The sequence below is a fragment of the Lipotes vexillifer genome, unplaced genomic scaffold, assembly GCF_000442215.2.
Source record: "Lipotes vexillifer unplaced genomic scaffold, Lipotes_vexillifer_v1.1 scaffold178, whole genome shotgun sequence".
In the NCBI taxonomy this organism is placed as follows: domain Eukaryota; kingdom Metazoa; phylum Chordata; class Mammalia; order Artiodactyla; family Lipotidae; genus Lipotes; species Lipotes vexillifer.
The window spans coordinates 2,344,760-2,361,274 of record NW_006775603.1 but is presented as its reverse complement, the minus strand read 5'-3'; positions in this window follow the sequence as shown (position 1 = coordinate 2,361,274).

Below are 16,515 nucleotides of genomic sequence, written 5' to 3'. Positions count from 1 at the left end.
TTCCCTAATTTGGATTTACCTATGGCCATCTGCCTGTCTGTCTCCAGCCCTAGCTGAGCTCCACTCATAGTTTAACTCTTGAGAGACACCTGCTGTGCCATAACTAGCTCTGAACAGGGTGTCAAAGTAGGGCTGCAGTCTTCTTTTTCACAAATTATATGATCTTAAATAATTTTTTTAAAAGTATCATTTTCTCATTTACCACTCCACAGATTTATTAATATTGACATCACTATGTATTTGATAAATATATGCAGCTGACTAAATAATATCCCCATATATATGTCTTAAAGTAGCAGAAACTCAAAGAATCCAAATCTGAAATCATCACCAACTTTCCCATACTTCCTACTACCTCCAAAAAAATTAAATTCATTTGATGCTAAAAGTGATGAGATTTCTGGAGAAGACAGGATTTGATATTAGTCTTTTAAGTTATTCCTTTCTTCAAAAGTTCTTAGACAATATATCTAAATAATAGTACATTTATTAAAAGTTTGATATATACCATGCACTGTTGCAAGTGATTTACATACATCATCTTGTTTAAGTCCTACTAAACAAGAAAGATGTTTTGAGGAACTGAAATAAATGCAATGTGCATAGAGAATAGAAAGTAAGAAGTAAGATGACATGAAGTAAGACCCACAAGCAAGTAGGGGTTGAGAACATTCTGAATGTTGTATTTAATGTTTAAAATTTTCATCTTTACCTCAAGAGAAACAGGAAGCATTGGTATCCTTTAAGGGGCCTAGTATCATAATTATTCAACCCTCAGTGATCAGAATTGATTGAAGGGGCCAAAATAGGATGTAAAGATACCAGAAAAATAGACTATAGCTCAAATATAGCTAAACTATGGAATGTTCTCCTACTACTCTGGCATAAGTCTCTCTCTTTCACTTATGACGTTGTATTACAATCATAATAACATGGGCACAGTTTTTTTTTTTTTAATTTTAAACATAGTCTTTTTAGTCAAATGAAAGTAAGACAAAATCAAAATATAGAGTGGAGCTAAAACTATGAACTCCAACTGAACGTTGAGTCTTGTTACATGAAGAAAAAATTAGTTGAAATATTTCAGTCTTTAAATAGGGTAAATTTTTTTCCTTGCATTTAACCAAAATTATTAGGATGACTATTTCTGAGTTGTTCAGAAGTTTTTAAAAATATATGGGAAGAACCATATATAATCCACAAATTTTAATACTATGTATGTATTAAGAAGCATGAGATGGTACTGAAATATTTTCCAACAAACTTCTCTCAGAAGATGAAAAATAAGAGAAGCAATTTACTTTTAAGTACTTAAAAGAAAGTTTACCTTTGTATTTCCTAAATGTTTTAGGCACTTTTGTCATGCAACTGAAGTAGCATGAGGAGTGTTAGATGAGTGCTGTCACACTAATAAAAAATGCTCAGCTTCTGCTACCAAGCACTAGATACTGTCCATGGGTACACCAGCAGGTAAACTCATTGAATATCATGAAACAAAGACAAAAATATAGTCATTGTCACATTAGGAAGAAACTCTTTGTTTTCAAGTTAAAAAAATATATAAACCCTTATAGAAATACCTGACGGCATCATCATTGCACAATGCTTCTCACCAGTATGCTGAGTCATGGAGAATCTTGGGGTGACTCCTATCTAAGAGGACAGGTTATAAACAAAACTCTTGGGTATTCCTATCACAGGAAATGGAACAAGACATAATCTAAGGAAAAGAGTTAAGCAATCTACCTGAGATGGAGTTAAAGGTAATAAACATAAAGAAGTTCACTTAACTTGAGAGAAGAAGGGATAAACACAGTGAGAATTTCAATAGAGTTAGATAATATAAAGAACCACACACAGCTGAAAAATATAATAATGAAAAAATTTTTAAATATACTAGAAGGAATCAACAGTAGATTAGATGATACAGAAGAATGGATCAGCAAACTGGAAGGCAGAGTATGAAAATCACCCAAGGTGAACAAAGAAAGAAAAAATAATTTCTAAAAATGAGAATAGGGGCTTCCCTGGTGGCGCAGTGGTTGAGAGTCTGCCTGCCGATGCAGGGGACACGGGTTCGTGCCCCGGTCCGGGAGGATCCCACATGCCGTGGAGTTCAGTGAGAGGCCCGCATAACGCAACCCCAAAAAAAAAAAAAAAAAAATGAGAATAGTTTGAAAGATCCCTGGGACAATAACAAACAGACTAACATTTGCATTATAGGGGTCCCAGAAGAAGAGAAAGAGAAAGGGGCAGATAACTTATTTAAAGAAATAACAGCTGAAAACTTCCCTAACCAGGGAAAAGAAACAGACTTCTAGGTCCAGGAAGCAACGAGGGTCCCAGGAAATTATAGCCATTATCTTATAATAACTTTTAATTGAGTATAACCTTCAAAAATACTGAATCACTAAGCTGTACACCTGAAACTAATACAATATTGTAAATCAACTATACTTCAATTTAAAAAATAATAAAATACCTAGGAATAAATCTAACTAAGGAGGTCAAAGACCTATACTTGGAAAAGTGTAAGACACTGATGAAAGAAACTGAAGATGACACAAGCAAATGGAAAGTTATGCCATGCTCATGGATTGGAAGAAATAATATTGTTAAAATGACCATACTACCCAAGGTAATCTACAGAATACAATCCCTGTCAACATACCAATAGCATTTTTCACGGAACTAGAACAAATAATTCTAAAGTTTGTATAGAAACACAAAAGACCCCAAATACCAAAGCAATATTGAGAAAGAAGAAGGCGGGATTTATTAAGCTCCCTGATTTCAAACTATACTACAAAGCCACAGTAATCAAAATAGTATGGTACTGGCACAAAACAGATGTATAAATTGATGGAACAGAATAGAGAGCCCAGAAATTAACTCACATTTATATGGTCAATTAATCTAAAACAAAGGAGGCAAGAATATACAGTAGGGAAAAGACAACTTCTTTAATAAGTGGTGTTGGGAAAACTGGACAGCTACATGAAAAAGAATAAGACTAGACTATTTTCTCACACCAAATACAAAAAGAGACTGAAAATGGTTTAAAGACTTCAATTAAGACCTGAAACCATAAAACTACTAGAAGAAAACATAGGCAGTATGCTCTCTGACATAAGTCCTAGCAGTATTTTTTTGGATCTGTCTCCTCAAGCAAGGGCAACAAAAGAAAATTAAACAAATGGGACTATATCAAACTAAAAAGCTTTTGCACAGGCAAAGGAAACTATCAGTATAGGAAACCTACTGAATGAGAGAACATATTTCCAAATAATATATCCAGTAAGGTGTTAATATCTAAAATATACAAAGAGCTCATACAACTCAACTTCAAAAAACAAACGACCCTATGAAAAATGGGCAGAGAACATGAATAGACATTATACCAGAGAAGGCATACATATGGTCAACAGACCAATGAAAAGATGCTCAACATTACTAATCAACAAAGAAATGGAAGTCAAAACCACAATGAGCATAACCTCACACCTCTCAGAATGGCTATAATCAAAAATACAACAAATAACCCATGTTGGCGAGGATGTAGAGTAAAGCAAACCCTGGTATACTACTGGTGGAATTGTAAATTGGTACAGCTACTATGGAAATCCACATGGGGGGTTCCTCAAAAAATTAAAAATAGGACTACCATATCACATAACTATCTCGCTTCTGGAAATTTACATCAAAAAAACAAAAACACTAATTGGAAAATACATATGCACACCATTGTTCACTACATTATTTATAATAGCCAATATATAGAAGCAAACTAAGTGTCCATTGATAGATGAGTAGATAAAGAAGATGTGGTATACATAGATAAATAGATAGATAGATATAGATATATATACAAACACACACACTCTACTCAACCAAAAAAACAAAACAAAACAAAACAGAAATCTTACTGTTTGCAACAACACTGATGGATGTAGAGGGTATTGTGCTAAGTGAAATAAGTGAGACAGGAAAAGACAAATATGGTATGATTTCATATATAAGTGGAATCTAAAAAATAAAAAAAACAAATAAATAAAACAAAATGAAAAAAGACTCATGGATACAGAGAAGAAACAGGTGGTTACCAGAGGGAAGGGCATTGAAGGGTGAACTAGGAGAAGGGATTAAGAGGTACAAATGTCCAGTTAAAAAATAATAAGGCATGGGGATGTAATATACAGCATAAGGAATATGGTTAATAATATTGTAATAACTTTATATGAAGACAGATGGTTACTAGATTTATCATGGTCATTATATACGCAAATGTTAAATCACTACTGTAGTACACCTGAAACTATCATCATACTATATATCAACTATATTTCAATTAAAAAATAAAGCAGAGGATGTTGATTACAACACTGTTTGCATTTATAAAGATTTGAAAAATAATAAATGGACAATAGGATTATAATTGTTTTTTGTAGGCCAGAATTCCAAACAACAGTGAGATGCAATAATGAATCAAAAAACATAACTATACGTTGTCAACATGAACAAATCTAAAACACATAAATGATAAACACAGATAAGGAGCTATACTCATTAACATTGAAAAGCATATATAATCCATAGATATACCCATAGCATAAAGGGTGGATTGAAAATAAACAATGTGAGGGTTTGATGAGAGATCTGAAGATGGAATTTGAAGACTGTACCTGGATCATCAGTCGTGATGTACCACAAACTGAATAATCTGATCATCCTCTGGGACATAGTCTTATTTTAAACTCTATTAATTCTAATTAGTAAATGCTATAGACTAAATTTTTGTGTCCTCCTACCTGAAAATTTGTATCTTGAAACCTAATCCCCAGTGGTATGTTATTTGGAGGTGGGGCATTTGAAAGGTACTTAGGTCATGTGGGTGGAGCCTTCACGGATGAGATTAGTGTCCTTATAAAAGAGATCCCAGACAGCTCCTGTACCCTTTTGCCACGTGAGGACACAGAAGAAAGACAGCCATCTATGAAGCATAAAGCAGGCCCTCACCAAACATTGAACCTGGCCACACCTTGATTTTGGACTTGCAGCCTTCAGAACCATGAGAAATAAATTCCTGTTGTTAATAAGCCACCCAGTATGTCTGTGGTGTTTTGCTATAGCAACCCAAATGGATTAAGACTATAAAGGACTCCAATTTTAGGATGTTTAATTTTCCAATAGCAAGGCATGTATATTAGCCATATTATAAAGACTCAGATTTGTTTACCAGTCCACTACATTTTTGTAATTGTAGAATAAATGTTATCCATAAAGACTCACAAGGGTCCAGACCTTTTTGTTTCACTCTATTTCACTATAAAAATGGACAACGTATAAATTTATGGTTCAGGTTCTCAAATTCCAATACGAAAGACAGAGTAATGTTGCTTATAGAAAGCAATGAAGAAAGACTATTTTAATATGCATTTTTATATGGCTCTAAAATGCTATAACCAAGACTATAAATCCTGTGGAAATCTACTTTACTAGCCTACCTTTACAGCAGGATAAACAAAATCTTAGTTGTCAAGTATCACCAAATCCAATTTCGTTAGAAGAAAATGAAACAGAAAAATTCAAGTTGGATTGAAAATGAGCGTTGAACTACTTATCCACCCTTCCAAGATGTGAATCACCTTCAGGGCAGTTGGGACATTAGGGGCATTAGGAGCTTAATTAAAATTACATTCCTGACTAAGCATGGTATTTATATTTATTCACACATACATTCAGTCAAGCAGATTTAAAACATACTAACAAAACCATTTAACTCTCACCAGATCACTTAAAGTTCAATGTCAATTATTTAAATTAAGTTCCCCTAGTACTAAACTCCATGGCACATCATTATTTGTAATTGGATCAAGATATATTTTTACAGTAAATAAAATAATCATATAATTTTTACAAGAATAATAGTTAACTTTTATTGAGTATCCACTAGCTATTTAAGTTAATTCTCACAACAATTCTGTAAAGTAGGTTATTTTCATCCCCATTTTACAGGGATAAATGTTGAGATTTGTGACTTCTTCAGTATTCTCCACTCCACCAAAATAAAAATTAGAATCTGGCCCTCTACGTGCAAAGTGTATGTGTTCTTCTACTCTTCTGTGCTGCCTCCATTGTATAACCCTAAATAATCTTCTAAAATCAGTCTAGAATTTATTGAGTCTGATGAGGTAATATGACAGACAGGAAATTTGAGTCCAAAATGACTGATTCAGGACCACACAGGTTTGCAGTTCTTGGCATAGAATGCCCATCAAATTTGGGATTATACTTACTCTATTAAAAAGTAAGAATTTCAAATATACGCGCTTGAAAACAATGTATATTTGATGATGCTATGTACTAGGTGGATCACAAACTGAGAAAACTGGTTAACACTTTTCAGAACACACAGCAAGATGGGCCATGGGTAAATTTTATTCACTTTTGACCTACTACTTGGAGAAATAAATGTTTTCCATTTAAAAATGCTTTTTCAAAATGTAAGCTTATTAAATAATTGTGTTGATGTTGTTCTTTGACGATTCATAGAAAAACAACTTTAAACTTTAGTCTTTCATATCAATTTTCTACTCGCATGAAGACAGTTAGCATGGGGGTTAAGAGCCTGGATCCTGGAACTAGTTACTAGAGTTCTGATACCGTTAATCCATTTCTATCTGATGTTACTTAACTACACTATGCCCCAGTTCCTTAACCAGAAAATGGTGGTCATAGAAGTATATACAGGGTTGTGATGGAGTTTAAATAAGTTATCTAAGACTATAACTTTAACACCCTTCCATCACTTGGTAAGGAGTCATCAAGAAAAGTAGTGTGATCCAGGCACATGGAAAAGGCCACAGGCCTGTAGGTCTGGAGAAATTGAAGAAGAAAAAGAGTCTTTAAAGATGCAGAATCATGCAAGGCGGCAGTGGGCACAGGAACCTCTTTTAAAGTTTCTCTAAGTCGGTTAGTTAGTTAAAGTCATCTGACCTTATTCATGAGAAGATACCTGTAGAAGTCAGAGTTCTGTGGGTCTGCACAAGTATTTCAAGAACTGTTGCAGGGTCCAGAGAAGATTAGGTATGGGTCTGAGCCATTTGCCTCAGTTAGAACTACTGAATAAGAAGAAACAATTAAATGTGTTCTCTTGAAAAGATAGTTGAAAGGCGAGTGGCCAAGATGGCAAAGTAGGAAGACCCCGAGCCCACCTCTGTTTGTGGGTATACCAAAATTACAATTAATTTACAAAGCAACTATCAATGAAAACAACCTGAAGACCAGCAGAAAAGATTTTCTATAACTAAACATATAAAGGAGGAATCACAAGGAGATGGGTAGGAGGGGCAAAGACACAGTATAATTAAGCCCCACACGCCCCAGGAAGGCAACCAACTAACAGGAGGATAGTCACACTTGCATTGGTGCCCCCTAGGAGCGAGGGGTCCAAGGCCAACACTGGGATCCCCAGCCCGGGGGTCCTACACTGGGAAGATGAGCCTCCAGATGTCTGGCTTTGAAGGCCAGTGGGGTTGTATGTGGGAGAGCTAGAGGACTGTAGGAAACAGAGATTGTGCTCTGTCTCATACAAAATCTCACAGGCTCCAAGACCCAGTGCAGAGGTTGAAAGGAGTCTGGGTTCAGACCCATTTGCTGATCTTAGAGAAGGCTCCCAGAAAGTCAGGAGGCCACTGGGAAATAAATGCTGGTGGCAGCCATTTGGGGGAGCTCATTCCACCACGAGGACAGTGGTGCTGGCTGGTGCCATTTTGGATTTCTTCCTCCAGACTATCAGTGTTAGGACCTAGCCCTGCCCACCATCTGGTCAGCACCAGCCCTGAGACCCACAGGTCAAGCAGCCAGTTATGTAGTACCTAGCCCTGTCTACTAGCTGATATTATTAGTAATACCTTAGCAATATTTGGGGGGGTTCTGTCACCTCAGGCAAGGACAACAAAGGCGAAAATAAACAAATGGGACTAAATCAAACAAAAAGCTTTTGGAAACTATCATCAAAATAAAAAGGCCAAGGAAACTATCATCAAAATAAAAAGGCCACCTACTGAAGGGGAAAAAATATTTGCACAGGACAAATCCAAAATATACAAAGAACTCATACAACTCAACACGAAGAAAATCAACAACTCTATTTAAAAAATTGGGCAAAGGCCCTCAATAATCATATTTCCAAAGAAGACATACAGATGGCCAACAGACACATGAAAAGATGCACAACATCACTAATCATCAGGAAAATGGTGATCAAAACCATAATGAGCATTACCTCATACATGTCAGAATGGCTCTAATTAAAAAGACACAAATAACAAATGTTGGTGAGGACCTGGTAAAAAGGGAATGCTGGTGCACTGATGGTGGGAATGTAAATTGGTGTAGCCACTATGGAAAACAGTATAGAGCTTCCTCAAAATATTAAAAATAGAACTACCATAAGATGCAGCAATTCCACTTCTGTATATTTTTCCAAATAAAACTAAAACAATAATTTGAAAATATACATGCATCCCTATGTTCACTGCAGCATTATTCACAATAGCCAAGGTATGGAAGCAACCTAAGTGCCCATAGATAGATGAATGGATAAAGAAGTGGTATGTATATACAATGGAATATTAGCCATAAAAATAATGAAATCTTGCCATTTGCAATACCATGGATGGACCTAGGAAGTATTATGCTAAATGATTAAGTCAGATGGAGAAAAAGAAATACTATGTGATCTCAATTATATATGGAATATAAAAAAACAAAATAAATGAACAAACATGAGAAAAGAAAGAGAGTCATAGAAAGAACAAACAGGTGGTTGCCACAGGGGATGGGCTTGGGGGATAACTGAAATAGGTGAGAGAGATTAAAAGGTACACATTATCAGTTATAAAATAAATGACATGGGAATGAAATGCACAGTGTGGGGAATATAGTCAATAATAATGTAATATCTTTACATGCTGACAGATGGTATCTAGACTTACTGCAGTGATCATTTTGTAATATATAGAAATATCAAATCACTATGTTGTGTACCAGAAACTAACATAGTGTTGAAGATCAATTATACTTCCAAACACAAATGAACAAACAAACAAATTCATAGAAAAAGAGACCAAAGGCAGGGGACTGGGGAGAGGGGGAATTGGATGAAGATGGTGATTAAAAACTTTTTTGTTTAAATAGAGATCTAAATCACCTATAAGAGTGCCTGTCTCATAGTTAGTGCTCAAGAAATGTAATGTGTTTGGTATCTAGCACATTATTTTTAAACATAAATTTAAAATGTTTTACTTTCCAAATTTTTTCAGAAGAATATAAAGTATCCAAAATATTCATACACATGTACATACGTGGATAAACAGATCAGAAATCAATAATTAACATTTGGGATTCAATTAAAAATACTTTTAAAAATTACAAACATTTTATCTTTTAGGTTGCAAAATACAGTTAGTATTAAATAGAATAGACTGTAATTTAAAAAAATTTTGAATATTTTTGTGTAGAACATTATGGTGAATTTTCTTGACTTTTCATGACAGTGCACTGCTTATCTTGATTCTAATGAGAATTTTAGCTTAGGATAAAAGTTGGATTGGGCTCACTCTTATTAGGGACCATTTGGAAGATAATTCCTCAATTACTGTTATTTAATTACAGTACTTTGTTACTTCTATAGGATAAATTAAAATATACATTTCATATTAATCACAATGCTTTTGACGGTAAATTTAATTCCCAGGCAATTTACAAGAACATATAATTACTACATGCTTGGGATGTCAAGAGATTTTACTGTATGTTAAATATGATATTCTGATGGAAATAAAAACAAAATCTTCCTAACACAAACTTTCACAGAAGCATTTCCTTCCATTTTTTTTTAAAGATGAAAATGTTTAAGATTCTGTTACATGTAAATGATAGACAAGAACTATGGTATAAAAATGCCACCACAATCACACATGCATAAAAATAACCTCCAAAAATGATTTATCAGCTCCTGTGGTAATTTACTGTTTCTTTTATATGAAACATTTTCTTTCTCTACATAATCAAACCAATTCAAGGATAGTTACTAATCACCTATATTGTACAAGAGATTATGTTTATCCTGTGAAAATAAGGCATATTTTACTCTTAATGAGCTTGGATTTCACGATATCAGCCCATCAAAAATAAAACATCATTATAACAGAAGCTAGCAGTTCTAGAGCAATTACTATGTGCCAAACATTGTTCTAAGTGCTTTAGATGTAGAAACGCATGCACTACCATAATCCTATGAGATAGAAACTATTTTTATGTTTCTAATGAGAACACTGAGGCATAGCGTGCTTAAATAACTTCCCAAGGACACACAGCTAGAAAACGTTGATAAAAGTGAATGATCGTGAAGCAGTGAAGACGGTATGGATAATTTTGTGTGGGAAATAACAAAATTGCTCCACAGAACTGAGAAAACTGTTAACCCAGATACGGAAGGTTTGAGTAGGATAGAAGGGGGTAAATGAAGGAGGACATTCCAGAAACTAACTCAGATTCTGCCGATCCCTCGAGGCTTTTCTTAAGATCTGCTCGTTCATAAAGCCCTCTTGGAGTGATCTAGCCCACCTTTGAACACATTCCGTTTTCATTTATGAACAAATATTTACTGAGCACCTAAACTGGGGAATTCAAAGATGACAAATGGTCCTCATTCTTGATGAGCACATGGTATAGATTATGTAAAAATATTTAGCACCTATTAGAATAATGTCATGTTCTCTTTGCCATCATTTTCTTACACAGGTCTCTAGCTACCTTACAGGCTTTCTGGTGATCAGACCACATCAATACCCTTATATAGGGCCTCACTCTGCCTGCTCTCTCCTCTGAGTCTAACATGAATAACGCACAAAATAGGGACTCACTTGGTTGATTTGGATGCATTTTCTTTTGTTTTCTTAGAACATCTTTTGAGACAGATGGCCAAGAAATTTTTCATAGGCTAGAATTTACATTTTTAAAAACTCTGGTAATATAAGTAAGTAGGGAGAAACTATTCAGATGAAAGTACAAGTAATTGCTTTCAATTCTAAAGGCTGTCTGCATTATTTGTGGCACTACCTAAAAAATAAATTCCCTAGACTCATAAGCTATATGTTAGAAATTAGCTTCAAGCCTGTTCTTTGGATAAGAAGAAATATTATGGGCCACTTCCACCTATTTTTGTTAAACGGACCTTTGATTATTAGGTTCCTAATGATGCCTACATTCTTTCTCCATCATCAGCCAGACCTACTTTGGTATATTTTTAGAAAAAAAGAAAAAGAAAAAAAAATCAGATGCTTCAGCATGTTTTTCCAATGGAATAAAAAAAGAGTTGTCATTATTATTCTATTCACAACTGTTCCATTTTCTAGTGTAAAAGTACACAGAGAATGTTGTCCTAATTTTCAGTAGCCACAACTGCACATTTCCATTTATTTGAAAATCTTACATCTTAAAAAGTTGACATTGATTTTTTTCCCAAAAATCTTTGGCCTAACTGCCTTTCAGTCCTATGTAAATTATTTATCCACTGCTAACACCAGCTGCTTTACTGTCACAGCACTTGAACTAGACCTACTGCTATAAATTGGTTGTGTATGTTTTGATTGTATGTGCTTGGATTCTTTTTGGTGGTTTACTGGATGTCCTTCAAGATCCTTCTCTTTCAATGCATTTCTTTTACCTACAAAGTCAAGGCCAGAAACTGTCTCAAAATACTGTAATTTTTAAAAGCATTTAATAATCATTTGATTAGAATATTTTTAAAATTAGAAAAAAGAATCAATCAATAAGTATTTTATAAGTATTTATAAGTATTTTATAATACTTATTTTATAAGTATTTTATATTTTACTCTTCTCCTAAAGCTATGCTTGCAAATCCACATGGAAAAAAAATATATGCACAGAAAATTATTATGCATCAGTATGGAACAGCGTGATTAAGTATAACTTACAATTAGGCAATAAGGCAACACAAAATACAACAGTAGTGTGGTACAGTAGCATTACAGTAGTCAGAGGAAGGCATGACCAGTTCAGGCTGGAATCAGAGAAGGTTCCTGGGGTGTGGTGTGACTAAGATAAGCCTAAAAGGATAGATATGGACACTTGAAGGAAGAGAAATAATGTCCAAGGTAAAGGCCAAGGTAGGAGAAAAGATATTCTACCATATAAGTATTAATTCATTGTAAGGATTTCTATTACTGCTGTTAACAAATTATCACATACTTAGTTTAAAACAACACAAAAATTTACTACCTCACAATTCTGAATGTCAGAAGTCCAACATGAAGCTCCCTAAGCTAAAATCAATTTGTGGGCAGGGTTACCTTCCTCACTGGAGCCTCTGGGGGGAGAATCTACTTCCAGGCACGCAAAGATTGGCAAAATTCAGGTCTGCATGCTAGGAGGAGTAGGTCCTGCTTTCTTGCTGGATTTGGCCAGGAGCAGTTCTCAGCTTGTAATGTAGCCTACCCTTGCTCCCCTTTATCTTTAAAGCCAGCAAAGAGTGGTCAAGTCCTTCTCATAACTCAGGTCACCTCCCTTCCTACCTAACTTCCTGCTCTCTGACTGGCTGTTCTGTCATCCTCATCTGCTATTAAGGGTCCAACAGATTACATTGGGCCTATCCGGATAATCCATGATAATCTCCCTATTTTAAGGTCAGCTGATTAGCAACCTAATTCCATCTGCAAAATTCCTTTTGCTGTGTAGCAATACATTTACACTATAATAGCAGGTGGCAAAGATCATGAAGGTCAAAATCCTGGCTACTACATTCATTCAAAACAGTTTTATTGTGCCAGGAGCTCTAGTTTTAGTAGGGGGAGGATACAAAAATAAATGAAAACTCTCATTTTCAAACTCTCAAAAGACTCACAACCTTATGAGAGAGAAAAAAAAAATCACAAATAACTATGTGTTTGCTACTAAAATAAACACACATACAAGGTCTTTAAATTACACCACTGTGCACATAAATTAAGTCACAGAAAAAGGGAAGGGAATACTAAAAATATTAGGCAAGAGCAAAAAGAAAAACACATATAGGGGTTTAGTGGTTAAAAAGCTCTGGATAGGTTTCTCTGGAGGGTGATACGAGATTCCTGAAGGCTTTCAAAGCCCCAGAAAAGTAGGTTAGATGTATTAAGTCACATAGAAGAAACAGGAATCCACTGCAGGTTCTCTAGAAGGAAAGTAATTTCTTATCAAAAAATTCTAGATGTGGAAATGGCTTAAGAAATCATCTAGAGCAGCCATACCAACTGGTCTTAATTTCTTACCAGAAATTGGTATAAGAGCTAGAATTAAAAACATCCAAGCCTTTCTTCTCTAGATGCAGCTATTATTCTTCCACAGCAAAATGTTATAAAAAGAACATTTAAAAAAATTTAAAAGAGCCCAGGAAGAGAATCATCAGTGAGATGATATTTTCAGGAATCTATACTACAGCAACATTCACAGAATTATGCAAAATTATATAACTATTACAAATCTTCAAACTGACAACAGATAATTAATCCACATAACTGTAATCATCTCAGTTGAGGATCAAAGTACTCCATACACCAAGCAATATACTAGTTAGCATATTATTACTAAGATCACTAAAACCTTAACTTCTAAATGTACACTATTTTCTCAAAAAAGTTCTATAGATTTTGTTTAGTGATTAAACATTATCTTAAATCATGTTTGTTAGATATACGCCTATAAAAGATTTAGAAAGAGGCTGTTAAAATGATAAAGATAATTAATAAATTGATAACCTTATTAATCACAGTCTAGGGGAAGAAACACGATAAATTACATGAAGGCAACAATAAAATTATACAATCCTGCTGCCTTTGTCCCCTTTAATTTGTTCCTTTATTTCATCTGCCATAATAAAATAAGTCATAGAATACTTAAGTTTTCTAAAGAAACTCTAGTTATTATCATTAGCATGGTTGAGCACTTGCTACCTGAGAAACTTCTTTTGCAGAAACAAGTTCTTCAGTTTGCAAAAGACTCAAGTAACCAAAACATAAAAGCACACATGCCCAGCGTATTTTTCATGAAGCTCATTCAAGTTTTTGAAGCAGGGAACGTAAAAAAGGCCTTTAAAATTTCTTCATGGCAGATCAAACAATGATCTAAGTAAATTTCATTCTCTATTCCCTGTCAACTCATATTGCCCTTCACGTTATTACATGCATGTTGAAAACAGCAGAGAGTATTTAATGTTTCAAATGGGAAAAAAAATTAGGTTTGAATAAGTGAAACTTAAACTGTCATCTTCCTTCTAAGTTCAATCCAACAATCCAGTAGGAATAACATTAAGATTTCCTACAAAGTGTTTGACTATGTAACCTTAATGGAAAGAGGAGACGCTGATAAATTTCAAGTTAAAAACAAACACACACACCCCCCTCAAAAAAAACCTGATAAAAACGATGAGGCATGTGCTGTATCTCCTTTCTCCAGTCAAATTATTCTATCAATTATGGTTAGGTTAAGAAAATTTTTCAAAGAATTTTGCTGTTAATATGTTCATCACTTTGCAGGCATCTAGAGAACATATAATAAAAGACTTTCAGTTACATTTATATGAGGATTATTGAAAATAAATGACTAAATCATTTACTTTATAGTAATATTCATTGATCACACCACACTTCAGGTTGTTATAAAATTTTGAAGGCATAAAAAGTATTACCTGGGAATAATAAAATGCTGTATTTGTAACTGGAATAAAGGTTTTCAAAATGACTTTTAAAAGTCTTTCTAAATAGAACATATGGAGATGGGAAGGGAACTTCATTGGCTTAAAAAGAAAAATTGGAAAACCACAGAAACATCTCAATCTGGAAAGAGAATATAAAAATAAATCTCACTGGAAATGTCAGTGTCAATTCAATCTCATTAATGACCTACAATGAATGGAGGTAAATAGAACAGCAAAAATTATGTAAATGAAGGTTAAAAGGTACTAAGATGAATAAATTGGACAACATGAGGGCATGTTAAATGGCAATTAAAATCGTTCAAATAAATGTCTGCATCAAAGATGAACCATTTAATTGTTCCTAATGACGAGTTCATTAGGATGACTGTTTAGTCTTTATTGAGGTTGGAAAAAATTTTACTGAGACTCACTGCTGTAGATGATACTTTTTTTTTGTCTTAGCCAACTTATTTGACTGTTTTCACACAAATCCAGAGAAGAGCCAAATGAAGAGCATTTGTTTAAGCTTCAGGTGACTGTCTTGTCAACATGGAGTATGATGTACATAGATGGAAACTGTTTTGCCCACAGTAAATAAGGTGCCAGGAAAAGACAGAGTATATGAACTGTAAACTTTCAGCTCTGATGTGAGGACTTCTATTACTGTTACTTTTGCAGATAAAACGCAGGAGCAGATCATGGTTGGCTTACTCCTTTGAAAGTCATCATGTCTGATCAGAATTCTTAAAGTGATAACTTCAAAAACAGCATTTTACGTAAGGACTACCCTAACTGCTCTATCATCCTGCCATTGTGATATATAACATTTTCCTTTGTTTCTCTCTGAACGTTACATAAGTTGGTCTTCATAAACACAAGACACACAGAAATTATAAAGGCTCTAGAGACAGGCCGTAAAAATTATGGATTGCCCCAGGAGCGAAACTAGCGGCAAGGACAGAAAATTATTAAGATGACTATGAATACCTATTTTAGATTACAGGCAAAGAAAATTTAAGAAGAAATTTAAAACCTTGAAACAAAAGTTTGTGAGGTGGTAGGATTCAGTACCAAAAAAAAAAAAAAAAAAAAAAAAAAAAAGAAAGAGGTATTTTAAAAGGTTGAATGCAAGTCAACATTGAATGCAATATGATTGCCTATAACCAAAGAAGTCATCACAAAACTGCAAAAAAAAAAAAAAAAAAAAAAAAAAAAAAAAAAAAAAAAAAACTGTCTGATAAAGGCAAGTTGTTCGCTCTTGGATACACAATTTAATCTTCCCTCATGAGAGTCAGTATTCAATAGATGCCTGTTGTATAATTTATGGTAATGGAAGTATGCTGAATTGCACTAGTACATGCAAAGTGCTTTTAATGACATTTTACTATTTTCATAGTAGAAACTAGAAACATATTTGAAACTCTGTCTCCATAAAAGGTTAAAGGTTCCAAAAATTTGTCCAGAGAATGAGAAGGAGAAAAGAAACTATTTACTTTTTGTTTGTTTGCTTCCCACTTGGTTTGATTTCTGTTGCCAATATTGTTATGTCATTTTAAACAGCATTTTAACAACTCTCTTTACCCTGAATGCAGGTGAGGCTCCACATGTCACACGCATCCACCTCTGTGTTAAAGAATTCTTACTGCACTTTTGGCCTGAGGGTTTTTTTTCCTGGCCTGAGCACAATCTGCCTCTGCACTGGGCAAGCTGGAAGCGCTGGCTCAACTCCAACAGCAGTGGAGCAGTGAGAAACAA